The sequence below is a fragment of the Schistocerca nitens genome, chromosome 3 (assembly GCF_023898315.1).
Source record: "Schistocerca nitens isolate TAMUIC-IGC-003100 chromosome 3, iqSchNite1.1, whole genome shotgun sequence".
NCBI lineage: Eukaryota > Metazoa > Arthropoda > Insecta > Orthoptera > Acrididae > Schistocerca > Schistocerca nitens.
Window position 1 is genome coordinate 631,035,483 of NC_064616.1, and position 25,045 is coordinate 631,060,527.

Genomic DNA, 25,045 nt, shown 5'->3' on the forward strand with positions numbered 1-25,045 from the left:
ATTAAATGGTTCAAATGGCTCTGAGCACTATGGGACTTAACATCTTAGGTCATCAGTCCCCTACTACTTAAACATAACAAACCGAAGGACATCACACACATCCATGCCCGAGGCAGGATTAGAACCTGCGACCGTAGCAGTCCCGCGGTTCCGGACTGTAGCACCTAGAACCGCATGACCACCGCGGCCGGCTGGGAATATTAAAGAATTTAACGTAACAAATATAACTAAGTACACTACTGGCCATTAAAATTGCTACACCATGAAGATGACGTGCTACAGACGCGAAATTTAACCGACAGGAAGAAGATGCTGTGATATACAAATGATTAGCTTTTCAGTGCATTCACACAAGGTTGGCGCCGATGGCGACACCTACAACGTGCTGACCTGAGGAAAGTTTCCAACCGATTTCTCATAGCAGTTGACCGGCGTTACCTGGTGAAACGTTGTTGTGATGCCTCGTGTAAGGAGGAGAAATGCGTACCATCACGTTTACGACTTTGATAAAGGTCGGATTGTAGCCTATCGCGATTGCAGTTTATCATATCGTGACATTGCTGGTCCCTTTGGTTGAGATCCAATGACTGTTAGCGGAATATGGAATCGGTGGTTTCAGGAGGGTAATACCGAACGCCGTGCTGGATCCCAACGGCCTCTTATCACTAGCAGTCGAGATGACAGGCATCTTATCCGCATGGCTGTAACGGATCGTGCAGCCACGTCTCCATCCCTGAGTCAACACATGGGGACGTTTGCAAGACAACAACCATCTGCACGAACAGTTCGACGACGTTTGCAGTAGCATGGACTATCAGCTCGGAGACCATGGCTGCGGTTACCCTTGACGCTGCATCACAGACAGGAGCGCCTGCGATGGTGTACTCAACGGCGAACCTGGGTACACGAATGGCAAAACGTCACTTTTTCGGATGAATCCAGGTTCTGTTTACAGCATCATGATGGTCGCATCCGTGTTTGGCGACATCGCGGTGAACGCACATTGGAAGCGTGTATTCGTCATCGCCATACTGGCGTATCACCCGGCGTGATGGTATGGGGTGCTATTCGTTACACGTCTCGGTCACCTCTTGTTCGCATTGACGGCACTTTGAACAGTGGACGTTACATTGCAGATGTGTTACAACTTGTGGCTCTACCCTTCATTCGATCCCTGCGAAACCCTACATTTCAGCAGGATAATGCACGACCGCATGTTGCACGTCCTGTACGGGCCTTTCTGAATACAGAGAATGTTCGACTGCTGCCCTGGCCAGCACATTCTCCAGATCTCTCACCAACTGAAAACGTCTGGTCAATGGTGGCCGAGCAACTGGCTCGTCACAATACGCCAGTCACTACTCTTGATGAACTGTGGTATCGTGTTGAAGCTGCATGGACAGCTGTACCTGTACAGGCCATCCAAGCTCTGTTTGACTCAATGCCCAAGCATATCATGGCCGTTTTTACGGGCAGAGGTGGTTGTTCTGGGTACTGATTTCTCAGGATCTATGCACCCAAATTGCGTGAAAATGTAATCACATGTCAGTTCTAGTATAATATATTTATTTGTCCAATGAACACCCGTTTATCATCTGCATTTCTTCTTGGTGTAGCAATTTTAATGACCAGTAGTGTATATTAATTAAAAAAAGTTAGTACATATTCACGACCATCCAAGGAAGAAGATAGTAATTAAACAAATTAAACAGCCATTCCAGCGGCGCGTTTTTTAAAAATCACGTTGGTGTTCGGCTGGTGACTAGCCAGTATCAGGTTTTTGGAAAAGTTACACTTTCATTAGAAAGGCAACAGCCAAAGTTTACTTTCCCAAGTTAAAGCTAGCGTAACGAAACGCAAGTAGCACGCATACTCCTCATACAAAGTATGTACATACTCGTAATTTCTACATTTACGTTGCCCCCAAAGCAAGTACTTGCTGTTGTGCATAAACCAGGTCTTTTGTCCGTCAAACGACGTTTACTTATATAGATCAAAAATGACCGATCGTAGTGTGCCATTGAAGGCTTTTTGACAGTGCTTGTTCGTCCATGTGCTAAAGCAAAATCCGTAACCAAAACTTGTAGTAAAGGCATATGCAGTGATAAATGATAAGCTATGGGCAGAATGTGTCTCCTCGTGCGGACCATGCTCTATTTCTGCATAAGTTGCAACATTTTGGAATTAAGGGAAATGTACTCCAATATTTCCTTTCCTATTGAGCAAGTAGGAAGGAGGGGTTTGTCCTCCAATGTCAAAAACTAGGAACATATCCAATCAAACTGGGATCCCATAAAGTGGGAAATGTCATATGATTCTTTTCTAAGTACATTGCACTTCTCCGCATGCATCGATGATTTGCCAGCAACCATGAAAGAGGATTCATTTGTTTCAGTTTTCTGATGTCGCAAGTGTCACTGTGAACAGACTGGATTTAATGAAAATGAGTTAGCAGATAGGACATTGGGATACACGTGCGCTTTGCTTACAAGGATTAGACTGGAAATTATAAATAAACGCGATTCATATAGTTTCTGATATGAAACTCTTGTACAAAAGAAACCTTATTTCCAATAGTCATTGGAGTAGAACACAATAAATACTTGGAAATGATGGATAAAATGCTCTCTTCAAAGCGTCCCATTCAGGTTACTAGAAGAATACTCTACTGAAATGAGAAAGCTTGTGTATCTGGCACAGTTTAGCTCTATTGTATCCTGCGGTAGCTTATTTCACACCATTTTTATATGCACAAAGACTATTCTTAGCCCAAAAAGGAGCAGTCAGAATGACCTGCAGCATAAATTTTCGAATTCTGTGAAGGCTGTTCTTCAAGTATCTCGGATATCTGACACCACCATCCCTGTACACGTACTCCCCTCATGCGATATACGCTTAACAACATCGATCCAGTCAAAAGGAACTATCACACCAGATGGAAAACCGATTAGCATTTGCACAACACATCCTTAACAAACTCTACACGAAGTTACGTGCAAACTTTGGGTGAAAAAACTAGATTTTAAAATCTAAGTTGAAATCCTACCTTGCGGTAGATTCGTTTTACTTGCCACTGCGTTCCTCGCTGTAGTTAGGTTCTTTTCCTACAAAATATTGTCTTTCGTGTATAGAATCACATATCGTTTTGATGTTTCTTTAAAAAAAGTATAGACTTTTTTAGAGCGAAATATTTCACTGACTGCGAATATCTTGGCACCCACTGTATTAGAAATAGAACTAATGTGGTACTCCTGTCGAGCATCTGTAATGTCTGTCCTTTCAGACTCTTCTAATTTTTATCGCATTTCTGTGAACTGTGTATTGACTTGTTCCATGACAATGTACTTTTGGTTCATATGGTATCACAGGACCCTATGAATGAAAACAATATTGAAAATTTACAGAATCAGTGACCCTCCAGATAAACATGGCACAAAATGACATACGAACATTCTGGTGGGTGGTGTTGAACCTGCATGAGATACTGAGACAGCGGAGGATAGTAGTAATATTCAGGTGCAGGGAAATACGTTCAAAGTAGTCTATTATTTCTCCGCATGTCTGAAGAAAACAAGGCACGGTGAAGTACTAACAAGCTGATACAGATTGCATACATTTTTAAAGTTATGGCCTGTTTCGGTCCAATTTAACCATCTTCACATCTGAAGAGATAAGAACAATAAAGTAACCAACCTTCATACAACCTAAGATACAGAACACCGTTATTGCACCATGTCTATATCTAACGCACCAAAACGTACCTGAGTATGTCGAGTACAGAGTAAGCCGTCCAGTTCTAAATCCAACGTGCAGGGTACATAGGGTGGTAGCATCACGTTGTTGGTGTAATCCCGGAAGGTAACTGCCGCTAGGTGGCGTGAGTGCTTCATTCCGAACTCATGAATTGCTTCTAGTGCATTTCTCATATACAGGGTGTTACAGAAAGGTACGGCCAAACTTTAAGGAAACATTCCTCACACAGAAAGAAAGAAAATATGTTATGTGGACATGTGTCCGGAAACGCTTACTTTCCATGTTAGAGCTCATTTTATTTCTTCTCTTCAAATCACATTAATCATGGAATGGAAACACACAGCAACAGAACGTACCAGCGTGACTTCAAACACTTTGTTACAGGAAATGTTCAAAATGTCCTCCGTTAGCGAGGATACATGCATCCACCCTCCGTCGCACGGAATCCCTGATGCGCTGATGCAGCCCTGGAGAATGGCGTATTGTATCACAGCCGTCCACAATACGAGCACGAAGAGTCTCTACATTTGGTACCGGGGTTGCGTAGACAAGGGCTTTCAAATGCCCCCATAAATGAAAGTCAAGAGGGTTGAGGTCAGGAGAGCGTGGAGGCCATGGAATTGGTCCGCCCCTACCAATCAATCGGGCACCGACTCTGTTGTTGAGAAGCGTACGAACACTTTGACTGAAATGTGCAGGAGCTCCATCGTGCATAAACCATATGTTGTGTCGTACTTTTAATGGCACATGTCCTAGCAGCACAGGTAGAGTATCCCGTATGAAATCATGATAACGTGCTCCATTGAGCGTAGTTGGAAGAACATGGGGCCCAATCAAGACATCACTAACAATGCCTGCTTGATGCTAGTACTGTAGAGCAATGAGTCGCATGTCAACACAAGCACCGAAGTCAACATTACCTTCCTTCAATTGGTCCAACTGGCGGTGAATCGAGGAAGTACAGTACATACTGATGAAACTAAAATGAGCCCTAACATGGAAATTAAGCGTTTCCGGACACATGTCCACATGACATTTTTTCTTTATTTGTGTGTGAGGAATGTTTCCTGAAAGTTTGGTCATACCTTTTTGTAACACCATGTATAAATAAAGCTATATGTCCATACTTCATAACAATTTCTTGAGAATGCGTTTCTTGAAAATACACTATCATTTAAACTTTAAAATTTTGTGTTGGGTATCCTGTTATTTCGTCAGACACGTAATACGCTTTTACTGTATTACGTAACAAAGAATATTGAAAAGTGTGTCCATGATTGAACCATATGTTTGATACGGAGCTAAAGATCATAAACACCATGTATTTAGATCGGCAGACGGTGTCCCAGCAACCGAAGATGAAGTTCAGAATGAAGTTTGGGGATGACGGCTCTATAAACTTCTTAGATCTAACACTAACAAAGAAGGCTGGAGGACAAGAATTCAGCTAATTTAGGAAACCTACATGTACGGATGCATCAACGAGCTATTGTGCCATTTTCGTCGGTGTAAGTGGACGTATTTTAACGTAACTGTGTGTAGATTATTGGGATTGTCACTGCGCCAGAAAATGAAAGAGAGCTGAATATTTTAAAGAAACTGCTAGTAGCGAATTGATATAAGGGTGAAGACGTCACGAGAATTTATAGTCATATTTGGCGGAGGTGCCGGGGTACTTCAAAATTCGAGAAATTATAGCTAATACAGAGGCTTACCGACGATCATTCTTCCCAAGCGCCATTCGTTAGTGGAACAGAGAAAGGGGGCTCAGTTAGTGGAACCTGTGGTGTCACCGCCAGACACCACACTTGCTAGGTGGTAGCCTTTAAATCGGCCGCGGTCCGTTAGTATACGTCGGACCCGCGTGTCGCCAGTGTCAGTGATTGCAGACCGAGCGCCGCCACACGGCAGGTCTAGAGAGACGTCCTAGCACTCGCCCCAGTTGTACAGCAGACTTTGCCAGAGATGGATCAATGACAAATACGCTCTCATTTGCCGAGACGATAGTTAGCATACCCTTCAGCTACGTCATTTGCTACGACCTAGCAAGGCGCCATTACCAGTTTATATTGAGATTGTAATTATGTATCATCAAGAGCGATGTTCTCCAATTATGGATTAAAGTTAAGTATTCCAGAAGCTATGTACTATTTTCGGCTGCTATAATTACTTTACCTTGTTCCAGACCTCACGCCAGTCTGCGTGAGCTTAAACGCGTGCATTTCGGCCTCCTCTAGCAACACGGTGTTGGCTCTTCTGCCAACACATTAGTACCAGAAGAACCCTTTGCCACACACCGTTAGGTGGATTGCGGAGTATGATGTAGATGTAGAATATCTACATCAATGTGACACAAATTAGGCAACGTAAAAGCCGTCGCCTACAAGGACAGCGACCGGAATATAAGCATTCCATCGTTACAAAGGTCGGTATATTCAGCTAACTAACGTATTTCAAAGCAGCAAAAGCCAGCTACACATCAGGCATCAATCAGTGTTTCCCAGAAACACTGGTCAAGACAATACGAAATCGGTGAAAGTATTCAACCGAGTCAACAAATACAACAAAGTAGATGACTTAATATGTCTCGCTAATGTGTACCTTTATTTGGACGAAAAGAAGCTCCATAACTGAGACAAATACCAGTCAGAACGAAAAAAGACATTTGATGGCAATCAGCAGCAAGTTTGCTTAGCGGAAGAACAACTGAAGACCAGTGCAGAAACGACAGTCAGACATACAGAAACGTATTGGTCCTACACCATATTGTGAATCGGAAAAGGACAGAAATCGACAGAGCTTCACATTTAATGAAAAGAGTCGCAGCAAACATTTAACAAGCACTTCTGGTAATGGATGTCACAACAACCGAGGAATTCAACAAGTGGTGCCAGCACATCGAAGAAATGCAACAGAGAAGAGTCGGACGAAATAAGTATGATCGAATCCCGAATGTGGTCGCCATAACAATTGTGGAAGACCACCACCAGCACCTCGCCCCTCTCATACGTCAGATAGTAACAGAAGAGCTACAGTAGTTTGTGGCAGCCAGAACGGTCGCACCGAGTAAGCAAGAGATAGCAGTCGTAATGTCGACCCCATACGTCAGGAGGAAATAAGAGTGTTGAAGAAGAGGTTTGTCGATCATTAGTATCAGTCTCCGCCATCAGTGGAACGCGCCATGAGGAACTGAATCGGCCATCTCGGACACATGCCGCAGCCGTCAAGCAACAACCCACCATCCGACCAACTCAGATACAACCAACTCCTCCGCCAAGAACACCGTCCCTTGGAATGACAGACAATTAGAGAATGGAGAACGACATGCAAGTGTGTTTCCACCGTGAAAGTTCTGGAATTCTGTACGGTACCGCAAAGAGAGAAGACGAGTGTTCAACGACTACTATGCTGCCAGACGTCAACCATCACAACAGTTCTACTCACCTCAGTCAACTGCAGATTCTTATAGTCGGCCTGTGGGACGATGTACATCGCCGTATTCTGGACGTGGCCATTCCCCAACATGCCGTTACCGTTTCCCGGTACCTGCCGCTCGCATAGCCGCACTTCAGGAAAACTAAGCGACCCGACTATCTGTGGAGACGAGGCCGCTGCAGATGGAAATACTTTATGGGTGACAGTCACCGAGATGTCAAGAAGTCTCATTGACGCAATCATCAACGGCCAACCTGTCCGATTCAGGAGCTTCTTTTTCTGTAATGTAGAATGCTTATCGTCGACAGCTAAAGAAGACTACGTTCAGCGATACAAAAGCTGTTGTGCTGAGGGCCGCAAATGAGAAATACGTCCATCTGATAGGATCATGTATTGCAACAATAACTATCAGTGACCAGACACAGTCCTTCGAATTTTTCGTTTTAATAGAATGTAGTCATGGTGTTATCCCGGTTGGGATTTCTTGCAGGCATCACAAGCACTCATAGACTGAGGGAGATCAGAGTTCCAGACTGACGAAGCTATTCCAACAAACACAAGCATAGACTGCTCCGAGTTGTTCATTACCATTGAAGACGGGTTAAACTGTGAAACTCTTGTCGATTCCAAAAAGGTGGTCAGGCTCACAAAAGAAATCTATGTACCTGTGACGATGTAAGTATTGCAGGTGGACAAGGGGATCTTTGAATCATTCATTGTCAGAAGTGTCCACAACTCATCCCTAAAGGCATGAGTGTAGGAACAGCCGACCAATCCAGGATGCGCAGCTCATTGTCACCGACTAAATATCGTCCTCCGCTGCCACTACATACAACGCAGTGGAGGAAGCTACTATCGAATTGCCAATAGGGTCTGGCCTGATCGAGGATGACGTCGGCGAGTGTTAAACATTGTGCACCAATTTTCGGGTGCTTTCAAATTCAGAGTGGAGAAAAAACAGACCAATCTGCCCAACGCAAAACATCATGACAATAATGGGGAACATCCGCCGATAGCAAGCGCTCATATCGGGTGTTGCCGGTTGAAGGCAGAAGGAAGTGGAGAAGATGCTGCAAGATGACATGATTGAACCTTCAGAGAATTCTTAGTCCTCTCCTTTGCTCCTTATAAAGAAGAAGGACACCCCATGGTATTTCGGTGACGACTACCGACGACTGAATAGAATCACGAAAAAAGCTATCTACCCATTTCTGCACATTGATGACAACTCAGACTGGTTGAAAAATGTATAGTATTTCTCAACTACGGGCATGCAGACAAGCTATTGGCAAATCATGGTTGACGAAGCTGACTGAGAAAAGACTTCCTTCATAAAACCTGACAGCCTCTACGAGTTAAAAGTTATACCGTTTTGGCTATGTATGGCTTGGAGCGTGTTATGGACAACCTACTTCTCCACCTTAAATGGACGACGTGTCTCTGCTGTCTGAATGACTGTTGTTTTTTAGAAGACGTTTAAAGAACAACTAAGCTGTCTGACAATAGTGCTGGAATGTGTTCAGAACACAGTCCTCCGTCTCAAGCCGAAAAGACCCCTCTTTGTCACCCAAGAAACAAAAATCTTGAGGCACCTGGTTAAATAGCGATGCAGGCCGTCCCAACCCAGAAAAAATAAGAGCAGTCGCAGATTTTCCAATTCCTCGGCACATTCGTGATGTGAGAAGTTTCCCCGGAATGTGCTCGTATTACCAGCGAGTCGCTCCGTCTAAGACACCTCTCTTGCAAGAACTACTGCAGGTGGACGCGAGATCTTCCTGGTATGAGGTAAAAAAATTACCTTTCTTTGTCCTTAAGGAGACGCTACTACCTTCTCTAGTCCTAGCATGACGAGAACACCAAGCCAGAACTTCACACCTACGCTAGTGGGTATGGGATGGGTGCAATTTTTGTACAAATTCACGAAGGTGCTGAAAAGTTGGTAGCTTATGCTTCTAGAGAGCTCTCCAACTCCGAAAGGAACTTCTGAATAAACGATAAAGAGTGTCCTGTTGCTCTTTTGGTCATCAACACCTTCTGGACGTATTTATTTGGTAAACCGTTCATCACTGTGACAGACCACCATCCTTTATGCTGGCTGACTAGCCTGAATGATTCGCACCGAGCGAGGTGGCGCAGTAGTTAGCACACTGGTGGACTCGCGTTCGGGAGGACAACCGTTGAAACCCGCGTTCGGACATACAGATTTAGGTTTTCCGTGATTTCACTAAATCGCTCCAGGAAAATGTCGGGACGGTTCCTTTCAAAGGGCACGGTCGATTTCCGTCCCCATCCTTGTCACAATCCTGGCTTGTGCTCCGTCTATATTGACTTCGATGTCGACAGGACGTTAAACCCAATCGTCCTTCCCTCCTTCCACTTGAAGCTTCCGTCAGCTCAGCTGGCGAGATGGGGTTTGAGCAGTAAGACATCACACTGGTATACGAAAACGGACAAAAGCACAAGGGTGATGTCGAACCTAGAGATTGGGATACGATACCCCTCATTGCGACATGTGCATTTAACACAGTGAAGCAGGATACTACAGGTTTTGCCCCACGGTCGCGAGATCGAAACGATACACTGTTCCAGTTTCCATAGGACGATAATCAGGGTGACTACATTAAACAACTCAGTTAGTTAGCTGCAAATTTCGTAGATCATTGGAACGATTCTTTTATCGAAATGAGGTGTAACGAGTCAGTTTACAGTATATGTACACTTGACAGAAAAAAAAGTAGGTCACTGCCGAATACAACCAACATAACGTAGCTGTGTTGCAGGTCCTCTAAACACAAAAAACCCCGTGGGCTACAGTCGTTTGACTACACACAATGGGTACTGCAAGAGACTACTAAGAGACCAAAAGTCTTTATGGCAGTCAGTCTAAGCGTCAACTAATATCGTCATACAAAACATATTAGAAAACACGTTCTTAGCGATGAGACGCCCCATAACACTCATAAACTAACCTTAATTACACCAAGTGACATTCCAAAAGTTCTGAGAAAACGGATTATTTTACATAAGTCGTACAGTAATCCTTAGTCAAAATTAAATACTTGAGACAATATATGGAGTTACAAAGCTGTACGGCAATTGGAAAAAAGTTTTTCGCTCTCTAAAAGGTTTTCCTTCCACGTGCTGAAGGTCGCTCAACGGCGAGTGGCTCTGGAAACTGGATATTGGACGAACCAGTAGAAAAACGCGATTAACGACAACAAGGACTCTAAGGAAATCTCAACATTAACAGCGAATCACTAGTAATATCATTGTTCTCGTAACACATCAACAGCTACGTGTACACAAATTTCAACTTCAAATGACATGACCAACGTCGTCGTTTGTATCTGGATTCAAAACCAGAACCTATAGCCATTGCTAACTAAGCTAAGCTTTATTTGTGCCTTATTGAGACCGGATCACTAGGCATAAAGAGACGTGAAGTACAGACGTTTGCACCAGTATCAGTTATCAATTCAGATCCTGAAAATAAATGACGAAAATGTTTGTACTGAACTGGGTATCCTGTCATAACAGTTACCATCCTGGGAACTACCCCCAACGACCTTTAATATGGTGTCATTCACAAGAAACAAGGTATGCTCATGTTAAAACTGAAATGCCATCATATAAAGCTTGTGACATGGATGCGAACCCAGCACCTAATCGGATTGTTAACGAAGTACAGTCATGCTCAAAAGTATCCGAACGACCTGGATTGCATTTCGCCTGATTTCCATGCAACCCACATAACGCAGCTGTCTAGCAGGTCCTCTAATCACTCCTTGATACAGTCGTTTGACTATTGAAAATGGTTCCAACAAGTCACCACTAGAAAACACTGCTCTGTATCGCAATAACTCAGGATGTAAAGTAATACCACGATACTAAAAATATCAGGGAACACCTCATCACAGATAAGACTCTCCTTAAGGCTTGTAAGCTCACATTTATTGCAATAACTGACATATCTGAAATGTTAGCACGCTCATTATTACATCAGATAGGTAATGCACGCACTAAGTTCGTCGTATTCATGATTTCCTCTTCAAAGTAACATATCATACGTGTTATTTAACACAAAATGTCATTAAAAATTTACGTTATTCACGAGCAGCTAGTTGAGAATATGTATGAACTTCAAATGACACGACAAACCGACTCGTTCTGCATATGGATTCAAACACAGGTCATGCAAACTAAGATTTCGTGACTGACGGAAATTAACAGTCGTTCCTGACTAGGCATAAAGAGAGTGATATACCTCATTTTAGACAGTATCAGTTAAAAAATATCAACTTTAAATTACATAACGTAAACATTTCTAACGGTCGCGAATTCCTACCCAGCATCTATTGTCCCTGTTAACGAACTACGAGAGATGTTAAATATTGCTTCTTCACAAGTAACTTACTTGAAATGCCGTGAGGTAAGGCTTTATATTGGACAGGGATTCGAACCCAGAACCTAATCGGATTGTTATCGAAGCACAAACACCTTTGACATATCGGATTTTCTCGGCAGTAGCTAGATGTACTAAATGAAATGACGAGACGAAACATTAATTTCTTCCTTCCCAGGACTCCAACCCGGCACATATCGCTGTTACATTCTAGAGAAAAGGAACGTTAAGTATGGGTTTGTTACACCAGCAGCGACATGCGAGCATGTTTGAACTAGAAATAATATGACGAAGAGTTCAGTGCTCACTAGGAATCGAACCCCACACATATCGTTGTTGACTACACACAAAGAGACGTCAGCTAACGAATTTTTCTCCACCAGCAGCTCGGAATAACATCCTTGAACTTACAGTGATCTCGCAAATAATTGTGTCTCACGGGGAGTCAAAAACGTCAGATATCGTTAGTGTTGACAACGAATGAAAATGCATTAAAAATAAAAATTATTATCCACCAGCAGATAGGTGTTCTCATGCTAGAGCTTGTTAGTACATAGTGAAAAGTTTAGTGCTGGGCCAGGATTCCAACCCATTCATGCGCAATATGTGGAGATGTTGAGGAATCAGCAGGTTTGAGCAAACAACAAGTTGTAGTCGAGCTGTATTGTCACGAAGGGATCAAATTCCGCGTTAAGGGTGGTCTGAGTTACATTCCCAGTTCAGAACCAATTTTATCGACATACAGAAGCTCAAATAAAAGATGGAATAAGTGGCCTGTGACCATACACAGGGTTTGTTTCGTCGCTACAAATAAATAACTAGTATAAGAAAGGTTACTGGTGATAGAGTTTCTACATGTCGCCACTCCTTACTTTATTGTGGTTCCACATAACGTCTACTTGGTAGAGAAGGAATATCATCGTTAATGTGATTTTCAGACCACAATGCCATTATACCTTCTTCACTTGACGTAGCCAGAAGAAAATAGAATCTGCATCTCCCTATCAAAAAACATCGACAGAAGTTGGAATCGAACGCAGACCATCATCATACGAAACTATCATCAGTCCAACAGACCACCAAACCCTCTTCTCTACGACTCATTTCTCTATCATAACACCGTTGCGGCACACAAGATGATAATTCTGACACGCAGGCTCCCTGTTGTGATTTGGAGGATGTTCAGTACATTCATTTACTTGGTTGACCGAATCGCCATGAACTAGCTGCCTTGGCTACCCTGTGCATACATTCGACTCTACTTTGTAATCACCGAAAGAAAATAACGTAACTGCCATCTGCACAGAACTGCCAACAGTGTAGGATGCAGAAATTTAAATAGGAAGTGTTCCTTTCCTATGAGCTGAAAGTATTTTCTTACGATTTGCTTATCGATGTTTGATCTGACTGCTTGCAGCTCTTACACAGAAGGGATAAAAACGTTACCTTCAGCGAGGCTGGAACCGCGAACCATAACAGTCGCGTTTACACCGGTCAGCACGTCAACACAGAGCTAGCGGATAAATATGATTTGCGCCTTCCTCTTACGAGGCCAATAGTGGCTAGAACTCGTAAACCACTATTTAGGACGAGATTAGTTGCGATTGCCACGTTCAATGGCTTTGCTGGGCTGAAAACCGTAAATTTACAATCTTGTGTTACACCTCAAGCGATAACAACTCAGGTTATTCAATGGAAATGACACGAGAAATCAAGTGAACTTTGAGGCTTAATTCCGTGCACACCAGGAAGTAACTCGTCGATCACAGAGTTGCCAAACATACCTTGCGTTGTTGCCAAATCTCAGTTACATTACCAGCAGGAAGAAGACGAACCGATGTGATCCTACAGCGGGCTGGTAAGTGACGATAGCTGGCGCCTCAAAGACGCGGCTGCTACTGCCTGGAATACGTAATGCGTCTGATTCGCATTTCTGTAACTAGGTTTAGGGACTGGAGCTTAGTTGCTAATAATACTCAGAACTGACTGCTACTAAGCATCATAAATCAGTAACTCTCATAGTTGTTTTTGTATTTCTTTCGTAACTGTACTCAAAACTAAGAAACTCATTCACGGACGTTTTCGTGCCTCGCCGATAGTCGAGCACAACAAACAAATAAAAATAAAAAGAGAATGTGTGTGTGTGTGTGTGAGAGAGAGAGAGAGAGAGAGAGAGAGAGAGAGAGAGAGAGAGAGAGAGAGGCTAAAAAATTGTTTTAAAGAAATTGAATACTTGTATGTAAAGAAATCTTTCATTAAAATGACTCGTTCCACATCATTACGAAATGTCGTATTCATGATCTATGGAACAAGTATTAATCTAATCTAGTCTAATCATATTATATTGCTGACTATCCATGAAGAATCATGAAGTACCGAAATTTTGGCCTATATCAGTAACCAAATCTAAACTTGAAAATAAAAGACGACAGTTTTTGTAATAAACCGGGACTCTTATCAAGATCCTTTCATCCCTGTTAACTAACCATGAAAGATGTCTGATATACCTCAATTCAGAAGTAACGAAGTGTGTATGAATTTAAAGATGAAGCGCATGATGTCAGGTTCTGCGATGGAGATACGAAATTAAGACGTAATCGGATTGTTAACTAAGTAAAATCAAATGTCACGTATCGGTTGTTCTTGCCAGCTGCTAGGTGTTTAATCTAAAATAAGGACACAAATTTTTGTGCCTGAGCGACAATCGAACCGCACTCCTATCGTTCTTCTTTATTGTCCACGAATATTGCTTAAGTATCGATTGGTTACTCACCAACAGTAAGATGTATGCGTGTTTGTCCAGAAATTGTTGGCAACATGAACAGACATTAAAAATGCACGTTAATTTTCACTAGCAGGCCGGTGTGCACGTGATACGACTTGAAATGAAATTATGAATATTTTTGTACTGGATCAGGATTTGGACCCACATATTTACCTTTGGAGGAGACCTAGAGAAGACTGCAGTCTTGGGAAAAAGAATGAAATGATTGAACTATACTGTTCCGAGAGATTCAGATCCTCGAAACAGGAGATACGAATTCGAATCACAGTCCAGCACCAAATTTTTCAACGTCTCTAGTTCAATCAAGTACAAGTAAAATAAGAGCCCTGTTCCTTTAGACGGCTATCAGTTCATCAAATAAAATAAAATTTTCTAATGTAAGTACGTTTGCTGGTGACAGTGTTTCTGTTTACCCTGACCTCCACCTATGTTATTTTCCAACGTAAACCGGCTCTGCCCAGTTTGGAATGAAGGAACGTGATGTTTAAAGCGGATTCTGGATTATAACAGCTTTCTCTTGAGGTTACCAGAGGTAAAGTAAATCTGTTTGTGCTTCTTAAAAGTAAATGCCTGAACCCACGCATTGCACTTGTGATAGTTCGTTCGACCAGACCATTGTAGCCACATTTCCCAGCCCCACGAGTGTGCTGTAATGGATGATGTGCTTAGCTTACTAAACTAGTCACGGTGGAAAAAAACGCGAGTCAATTAAATGGTGAAGTAGAAGCAAGCTTCTGACGTGGAGATATGCTATTCTCATGTCAGCAGGATGTAAAAACTCTTCTAGGCGTCATAGCCTCGATTTGAAGCCATTTTGAAATTTTCACTAATTCAGAACATTTCTTAGTTCTAGAAAATCCACTGTGAAGTGTGAAGTTACCGGATAATTCGACTATCACCGTCATTATTACTATCATTTTCTTCATACCACTGCTGGAACACATGTGCTTGAAGATCATTTAACGCCTTTTGGTCCTTATAGAAGTAGTTGCCCAAGAACAAGTTCTTTCCCTGTCTACGGAATCCTTTTCATGTTAATATCAAACATCAGCAATTACTCGTAGATCACATTAAAACTAAAGTAATTGATGAAGACGTTACTTGATAACGAAAACGCACTGCCTTTCTTCATTTACTTGCGCCTAGAATTGGCTGTCGAATTCTGCCAAACCAAAAGCCAAGGGATCTTACTGCCTTCCAATATACGTCGCTGTCGGTTCTTCCATATGATTTGGTCGACGTGACCTGTTTCAAGTTGTGCATAACACAGAATGTTTTAGAAAATCAATTGTTTTCCTTTGCAATAAACAGAAAGATTTTCATTCTAAGCCATCCAAGCCCAAAATTTTCGCAATATTAGTTTCAAATTTAATATTCGCTTCCATAATGTAAGGAAACTATTTCACAGTTGCAAAACCCGCATCCGACTCACTGTCCTTACATTTAGTCGCTCGCCATAAAATCTAGCTCAAAGTGACGCAAGTTGAAGTAACCTAATGTAGCGAAGACTATTTGCCAGTGTTCTTTCTCACCGGAAAATATGCAACTGACTCATTGGGCTCCATAAGTACACTGTAACAGTAATTTCTGTGTGTATGCATTGCATACGGATTGTAGAATTTAGTGGTTCTCTCTCTTCTACTACTGTGTACAATGTGCCTGACCTAAACGGGCCCTTTATCATTACAGGCCCTGGGCGGTGCAACATCATATTGACGACAGTAATGTGCTTATACTGACAACCTCATTGTTCGTTTTACCTGATTTTGTAATAGTTTAAGTAAAACATGACCCTCAAGTGGGAGACATTTCGTCCCCCTTTTCCTTCTGTGAAATTTGTCATTTTGCCTTCGAACCAGCGAAATGCGGCAGAGTACGGCTGGTAAACGATTTAAAAACCACGCTTTAGTGCCGTTAACACGATTTCTTTAAACATTGGCGTAGCTGAAGGAATTTACTTTCTTCTTAAATCGTCTTATGCAGCAACGTTCACAGATACCTCAAATAGGAAAAGCTCTTTATCCAGGTACGAAGGTTGTGAAACAAACTTCCCACAGTTTGCGTCAGGTTGATCTTTTCGTCTGATAGCACTGCGTAAGTATTTTGTGTTGTTGTTGTGGTCTTCAGTCCTGAGACTGGTTTGATGCAGCTCTCCATGCTACTCTATCCTGTGCAAGCTTCTTCATCTCCCAATACGTACTGCAGCCTACATCCTTGTGTAAGATGTATTAAAGTAGTGTTCCTGTAGCTGTGTGAATCATTGGTACAAAACGAGTTTCACACCAATGGGTACAGTACTGATAAATATTCAAAATGATTATCAACCTAACTCTGCGATCATCTACAAGCAGAGGCGTATTTGTTATATTTAAGCTAAACTAGGTATCCTTGTCTTCCTTGAGTGGGCATTGGAAGGCGTTTACACACACGTATACGAGGGTAATCCCAAAGGTAAGGTCTCCTAAGGGACACGCAAGTGCCAACGCAGGCACAAACGAGAGATCCTTAATTTTAATGGCAAGCAGAGACCACAGTGTTGGCTGCATGGTGGCAAGGTGATAAAGAGCAAGACTATGGATATGAAGGTCTCAGGTTCGATCCCTCACCAGTTCCACGATTTTTATGTGCCGTTTTATACATATTTCCCCTGGGCAGTGTTTGTTGATGTGAAAAATGCCGAGTTGCACTGTGGTCCGAAAGCCACGTAAAACTGTAGGTTCCCCTATTAACTGGCTAGGTAAGTCAACTCAAAGGTCGGATGAAAGCAACAGCATACCATCTCCAACATGTCCGTGCCTATTAAAGCACTGTAGTGTTCAAACCACTCTTGCGTCTGATGACTGCTTTATTTTCTATGGGTTCCAAAACTAATGATCTTCGGGTTATTAACATTTTTGTGTTTTCATGCTGTAGCTTTGATACCAGTAAACGTAAGTGACCGGCCGAGCACTGTCACCGTTCGAGTTGTCAAGGTGGTAGACGACGATGCTGTCGACCCCAGTTACAATTTTGGTCATGGCTATGTTTCAGTCGAATACCTCTATGGGCCTTTCTGCGTATTTCAAGATATACTTTTATACACTTGGTACGCTTCCAAATTGATATCTGATAGAGCTGTATTTAGCAACATGAATCAAATATGTTTTCCGTGCAATATATCGGACAACACGTCAGTGCAGCGAGATTTCGTTAATGTGTTGCGCATGGTGCAAGAAATATTTGTGTTTTGCTTGCTTCTGTGATAGGTTTCACCCCACTGAATGCGAGCAATCTCACGAATAGACTGTCAATAACTGGAATTACGCAATAACACACTTAAAAGTTGTATTTTTCATTATGTATCCCGATGAAAATAACTGTAAACAGGTTATATGCCTACTTACATATTATCGCGCTTCTCGATGCTTTCCTCAAAAAATTAAAATAAAAATAAAGAGAGAGAGAGAGAGAGACAGAGAGAGAAAACAGAAATGTATTTCAAATATCAGCTCAGTGACGCCATGTTCGTCTCGTGATGTAAAGCAAGGATAGTTGATAGGTGATATCTCGTTGTACTAGCGATATGTATGGCCACAGGTTTCTTTGTTTTCTCTCTGCAAACAACTAGAACAGAATTCAGTAACAAAGTGGTAAGAACACCTACTCAGTGCGCCAATTAAACACTCAGCCATTCTTGGTTATTTTGTTAATCGTCAGTAATGCAGTAAACATCCTTGATTATTGATTTGTAATTACTACCATTGTTATTGTTATTCGTCACCCCACAACAGCTTTCCTATCACTCATTGCCGCCGATGCACGTAACGAATGGATCAGGATGAATGGAATGTGGGATGTTTCGTCACTGAGAATAAACACATTTATCTCGCCGTCTTGTGTCAGGGTAATATGAAAATCTCAATAAGAAAAGACGACAATAACAACCAACTATTTCTGTCCACTTAACACCATGACGACAGACAAATTGTCGTTTCACTGTATTTTGATTATAATTCGTTAGCCTTTTTGCGAACTCATTTTAATACCTCGTGGGAGCAGGCATAATATTTTGCTTTTTGAACGCCGAACAATAACACACAAAGATAGTAGATGGAAGGATACAAAGAAAAAATCAGACTCATGGGTGTGGATCCAGTTCATCATAAGAAGACTAAACAAGTAGGAAACATTACGAAAGCAATGAATACGCTGGTTAGTATACATTATTTGTATACATCTGAAGATGAAAAAGCGCAGATCTGCACAGTGCCCGCATCTGCACTTTAGTTTCTGTCTTAATGGGCATAATTTTTAGTTTCTTCTCTTCTGAATGAATTGATTATTACGTGGTACAGAATAATTAGGTAACTGTGTTTCTTACAGCTTCCATTCGCACCAACATTTTTCTACATTCTCGTGCAATTCATCAAATTCTACTTGTATGATCACAAGACTGCACGTAGATGCAATCGATTTCGAGGTGCAAAGTGTTTGTTATCTTACTTTTCGTGACAGGTTGGCAAAGTTGATTTCCAAAGACTTTTTATTGTACTGAAATATTCTTTTGTAACAAAGTAACAAGGTAAGTGTTTTATTCGTATATATTTTGTGGGAAACTGTAATGGTGATGGAATATTACACACCTGAATGTTTGACACATCTGGTAGGAGAAAACGCTGCATATTAACCAAACCCCGCGCCTCCTCTCCGTATCCGCCTATGACACGAGCACAGGATTCTCCTCCTATAACGCTACAGAGCTGTTCCTAGCACAGCTGAGAATTGGCAACATGGTCACAAACATTTGACAAGACTGTGACAGTGCAATCACTTCCGCGTATGGTACTGAACTGACTCGCTAAATTCACTTGATATTCCCTTTCCATTTGGATGACTCGTGGTATATAATCCTCACGTAAACTAAGACACCGAGACAGAAATTTCAATTTTTTGGCTAAAGAAATGCTATTCTTCACATAAGTGACAACTTTTAATATCTTTCACGATGCGTTATGAGGCTGAGCGACCAATACCATGACGAGAGTGGCGTGCTGGCAGCAGTGTGTCCGTAGCCCCGTGGTACCGCCCGTGTCTCGTGTTCCTGCGGTTAAGAAAATCGTCAGTTGTAACCGTGGTAGGGGCAGCGCGTGCGAGCTTTTTTTGTGTATTATTTCATGGAGCTGCGAGTTCCCAGAAAAAATTCTGTAACAAAATCAGAAGAAAACCTTTACACATCAAATCCTCTTGCCAGCTCGACTCAGTAAGTTGTGTTAATGGTCGTAGATCTCGGCTTTCTGACTGCCAATCTGCTATACAAGTGTCTCTGAAGAAATTCGAATCGACCGTCAACGAAACGAAATTCAATAATGTTCTTCACTTAAGACTCCCATGTCAGGGTGGTAAGTATGAAGGAAATAAATTTATTAGCAAATCGCAGAAAATACTTTCAGCTCAAAGTGCAATGGTGAAAAACTTACAATGCTGCACAACAGGTAAAGCCTCTTTCCGCTGCTGACAAGCAAATTTTGGGTTTCTAGGAATACGTAACTTTATTTATGAAATGCCACGTTTGCATACCTGTTGAGTATGACACAGCATACTATTTAAACACAGACCCAATCGAAATCTAAGTGAGTAGTATTTTACTAATTCGTGCACACAGAGGCACGCTTGTGTACAGATACTCAGTTTTGTTAAAACAGACTTACTTTTGTCGTAAGGTTATCGTGGGTAGTTTTATTTCATTTCTTACAATACAGTGCACAATTTTCTTTTTGTGGTGTTAAAACAATACTAAACATGAGAGAGAAATTAATCATCAACGATATATGCGAATTCTCTGATGTTATCTATAAGAGTCTGACAATGCACATGCAGTTTACAGATTACATGCATGTAGAAAACTTGTTCTGAGTTAAAGTTGTCAAACTAGGTTTGAAGAAGAATAAAATTCCACTACCAGACGACAGCTGATGTAGAAAATACTTTTCTGACTATTTTGGCATGATGCACTCTCCCCATACATAATACAAAAGCTTCGAGGCGCATCTGCTGCCTGGCCGTCTATTAAACCTGAAAAGAACAAAATGACGCAGAAGTTAGCCTTTTTTCCACTTGTGACTATTTTGGGTTGAGAAGTGAATTATGTTCAAAGTTCCATTAAATTGTTAACTTCAGCAGACAGCAGAATTGCGTTTTAAAAAATGTAGTAGCGAATGTAATAGAACACGTGACGTCTTATCAACAGTGTGCGATGCTTACCGTTACGCTATTAGCTGTGATGTAGCCACAGCACCTCTGGAAGTGAACAACAGTTCCTCCAGAACTTAGGCATTCCACAGTGCTGTGAGATAATGCATAAGGCCGGATCTAGACTTCTCAGAGAAAGACAGTTACAGCATTTCTTTAGCACTGCACGATGGTTTCAACAAACAGATAGCGCAATAGAGTAGCTCAAATGGAAAGGAACACTTCCTATTTAAATTTCTGCATCCTACACTGTTGGCAGTTCTGTGTAGATGGCAGTTACGTTATTTTCTTTCGGTGATTACAAAGTAGAGTCGAATGTATGCACAGGGTAGCCAAGGCAGCTAGTTCATGGCGATTCGGTCTACCAAGTAAATGAATCCTCCAAATCACAACAGGGAGCCTGTATGTCAGAATTCTCATCTTATGTGCCGCAACGGTGTTACTATAGAGAAATGAGTCGTAGAGAAGAGGGTTTGGTGGTCTGTTGGACTGATGATAGTTTCGTATGATGATGGTCTGCGTTCGATTCCAACTTCTGTCGATGTTTTTTGATAGGGAGACGCAGATTCTATTTTCTTCTGGCTACGTCAAGTGAAGAAGGTATAATGGCGTTGTGGTCTGAAAATCACATTAAACATGATATTCCTTCTCTACCAAGTAGACGTTATGTGGAACCACAATAAAGTAAGGAGTGGCGACATGTAGAAACTCTATCACCAGTAACCTTTCTTATACTAGTTATTTATTTGTAGCGACGAAACAAACCCTGTGTATGGTCACAGGACACTTATTCCATCTTTTATTTGAGCTTCTGTATGTCGATGAAATTGGTTCTGAGCTGGGAATGTAACTCAGACCACCCTTAACGCGGAATTTGATCCCTTCGTGACAATACAGCTCGACTACAACTTGTTGTTTGCTCAAACCTGCTGATTCCTCAACATCTCCACATATTGCGCATGAATGGGTTGGAATCCTGGCCCAGCACTAAACTTTTCACTATGTATTATCAAGCTCTAGCATGAGAACACCTATCTGCTGGTGGATAATAATTTTTATTTTTAATGCATTTTCATTCGTTGTCAACACTAACGATATCTGACGTTTTTGACTCCCCGGGAGACACAATTATTTGCGAGATCACTGTAAGTTCAAGGATGTTATTCCGAGCTGCTGGTGGAGAAAAATTCGTTAGCTGACGTCTCTTTGTGTGTAGTCAACAACGATATGTTTGGGGTTAGATTCTCAGTCAGCACTGAACACTTCGTCATATTATTTCTCTTTCAGACATGCTCACATGTCGCTGCTGGTGTAATAATCCCATACTTAACGTTCCTTTTCTCTAGAATATAACAGCGATACGTGCCGGGTTGGAGTCCTGGGAAGGAAAAATTAATGTTTCGTCTCGCCATTTCATTTAGTACATCTAGCTACTGCCGAGAAAATCCGATATGTCAAAGTTGATTGTGCTTCGATAACAATCCGATTAGGTTCTGGGTTCGAACCCCTGTCCAACACAAAGCTTTACCTCATTGCATTTCAAGTAAGTTACTTGTGAAGAAGTAATATTTAACATCTCTCGTAGTTCGTTAACAGGGACAATAGATGCTGGGTAGGAATTCACGTCCGTTAAAAATGTTTACGTTATGTAATTTAAAGTTGATATTTGCTAACTGATACTGGCCAAAAATGAGGTATATTACTCTCTTTATGCCTAGTCAGGAATGACTGTTAATTTCCGTCAGCCACGAAATCTTAGCCTGCATGATTGGTTCAAATGGCTCTGAGCACTACAGGACTCAACATCTGAGGTCATCAGTCCCCTAGAGCCTAGAACTACCTAAACCTAACTAACCTAAGGACATCACACATATCCATGCCCGAGGCAGGATTCGAACCTGCGACCGTAGCAGTCACGCGGTTCCGCACTGAAGTTCCTAGAACCGCACGGCCACCACGGCCTAGCCTGCATGACCTGGGTTTGAATCCATATGCAGAAGGAGGCGGTTCGTCGTGTCATTTGAAGTTCATATAATGAGAGCGCTAACATTTCAGGTATGTCAGTTATTGCAATAAATGTGTGCTTACAAGCCTTAAGGAGAGTCTTATCTGTGATGAGGTGTTCCTTGCTATTTGTAGTATCGTGGTATTACTTTACATCTTGATTTATTGCGATACAGAGCAGTATTTTCTAGTGGTGATTTGGTGGAACCATTTTCAATAGTCAAACGACTGTGCCAAGGAGTGATTAGAGGACCTGCTAGACAGCTGCGTTATGTAGGTCGCATTCGGAATCAGGTGAAATGCAATTCAGGTCGTTCGGTTACTTTTGAGCACGACTGTACATGAAATCAGAAGTTAAATATCAAATGTTTTCACCAATAGCGAAATGCTGGAACCTTAATTGACGATAGAATTGTATTTGCCTGACTGGGATTCGAACCCCGCATCTAGCACCGACGTTTTCTAGCCACTAACAGACCATAAATAGCTATTGTTGGTTCACCAGTAGCGAGATGGGCGCATGTTTAGCTAGACATCAGGCGACGAAAAGTTCTGTGCTGAATGGAATTCATACCCCGCACACGTGGTCATGAAGAAACTTTAACTATCATATTCTTTTCCAATAATAGCTAGGAATGGCACGTTTGTACTTTCAATGATGTGATGGAAAATACTCTGCTGGCTAGAAGTTGAATCCACAACATGTCGTCGTTGGTGATCACAACGAACACAATGTCAAACCCAAATCCGTTTTGCCGGCCGGAGAGGCCGTGCGGTTCTAGGCGCTACAGTCTGGAGCCGAGCGACCACTACGATCGCAGGTTCGAATCCTGCCTCGGGCATGGATGTGTGTGATGTCCTTAGGTTAGTTAGGTTTAATTAGTTCTAAGTTCTAGGCGACTGATGACCTCAGAAGTTAAGTAGCATAGTGCTCAGAGCCATTTGAACCATTTTTGAACCAAATCCGTTTTCACCAGTAGGATGGAGATGAATGTTTGAACTTGAAAAGATGTAAGGAAACGTTTGATCTTGTTATGTTGTGATAATACGCTCATCATGTGGCTGTGAGCTGAAACGAACACGTTACAGCTGACAACGCACGAATAGACGTTGAAAATGCAACTATTTTTCACCAGTACTTCGGAGTGCACATGCTAGGGCTTGAAATGAAATAATGAATATTTTGTGCTGATCAGGATTCGAAACCAGATAGGTGCCTTTCGAGGACGCCTCGAAGAGTTTGCAATCTTCGGGAACACAGTGAAATCGAATTCTAATCCCAGTCCAGCACCACAATTTTCAACGTCTCAATTTCAAATAAAGTAAGAGCCTTGTGAACTTACGTGGCCATTGGTTCATTAAATGAAATACGTTTTCTAGTTTACGACGGCTTGCTGGTGACAGAGTCCCTGCCTTACGGGGTTTCTCCATCTGTCACAGCTCAAACGAATGCCCAGTCGGCAGCGAAGGGATGTTATCTTTACTGCGGATATTGAACTACGGAGCTCACTGGCGTTCTGCACTTGGCGTTACTAGGGCTGAAGGAGAGCTACTTGTGAGTGTTAAAAATCTGCGCCTGCCGTGAGATGTGAACCTACACGTTTTACGTATCAATACAAGATTAATCCACCAGACCACAGAACCCCCTGGCAAGCACATAATTATGGATTGCAGAGTATTCATTTAGATGTAGATGCAGATGTCAAGGGACGCCTAACAGGAAGGAGGGCGGGATCTGGGAATGGATAGAAGTGCAGAAGTGCAAAATATAAACGTGAAATGCTTGCAAAGTATTGCTTACTTAGATGTGTGCCACAGTTCGTTTTATCTTAGGACCGCGAGATAAGGAAGGACTGTTCTCAGAACGAAGAATGGGTTATAGGGAAGAGGAGATCAAAGAATACGGTTTCATAGGTGGTGAGAGGAATGATAGAGAGTAAAGACAGCAGCAATTAAAAGAGAAAATGTAGCGTAATTGGAAACCGCTAGATTTGTTACAAAGTTTTGGGGGAGTGTAATAGAAGGGCACTTGCGGCGATAGTGTCAGAGAGAGAGAGTATGAGAGAGAATAGAAGAGATATTAACAACGAGTAAACATAAATGTTCAGATGTGTGTGAAATCTTATGGGACTTAACTGCTAAGGTCATCAGTCCCTAATCTTACACACTACTTAACCTAAATTATCCTAAGGACAAACATACACACCCATGCCCGAGGGAGGTCTCGAACCTCCGCCGGGACCAGCCTCACAGTCCATGACTGCAGCGCCTGAGACCGCTCGGCTAATCCCTCGCGGCGAGTAAACATAATATGAAATCGTTGGCGTATTGTGTGGTGGACGGAGGGTGTATTCATGGATGGAGGGGAAGAGAAAAACGTATTTGAAATAACAAAAACTACTGTGACAGAGTCCATCTACGCTGATTAGTTTGTAAGT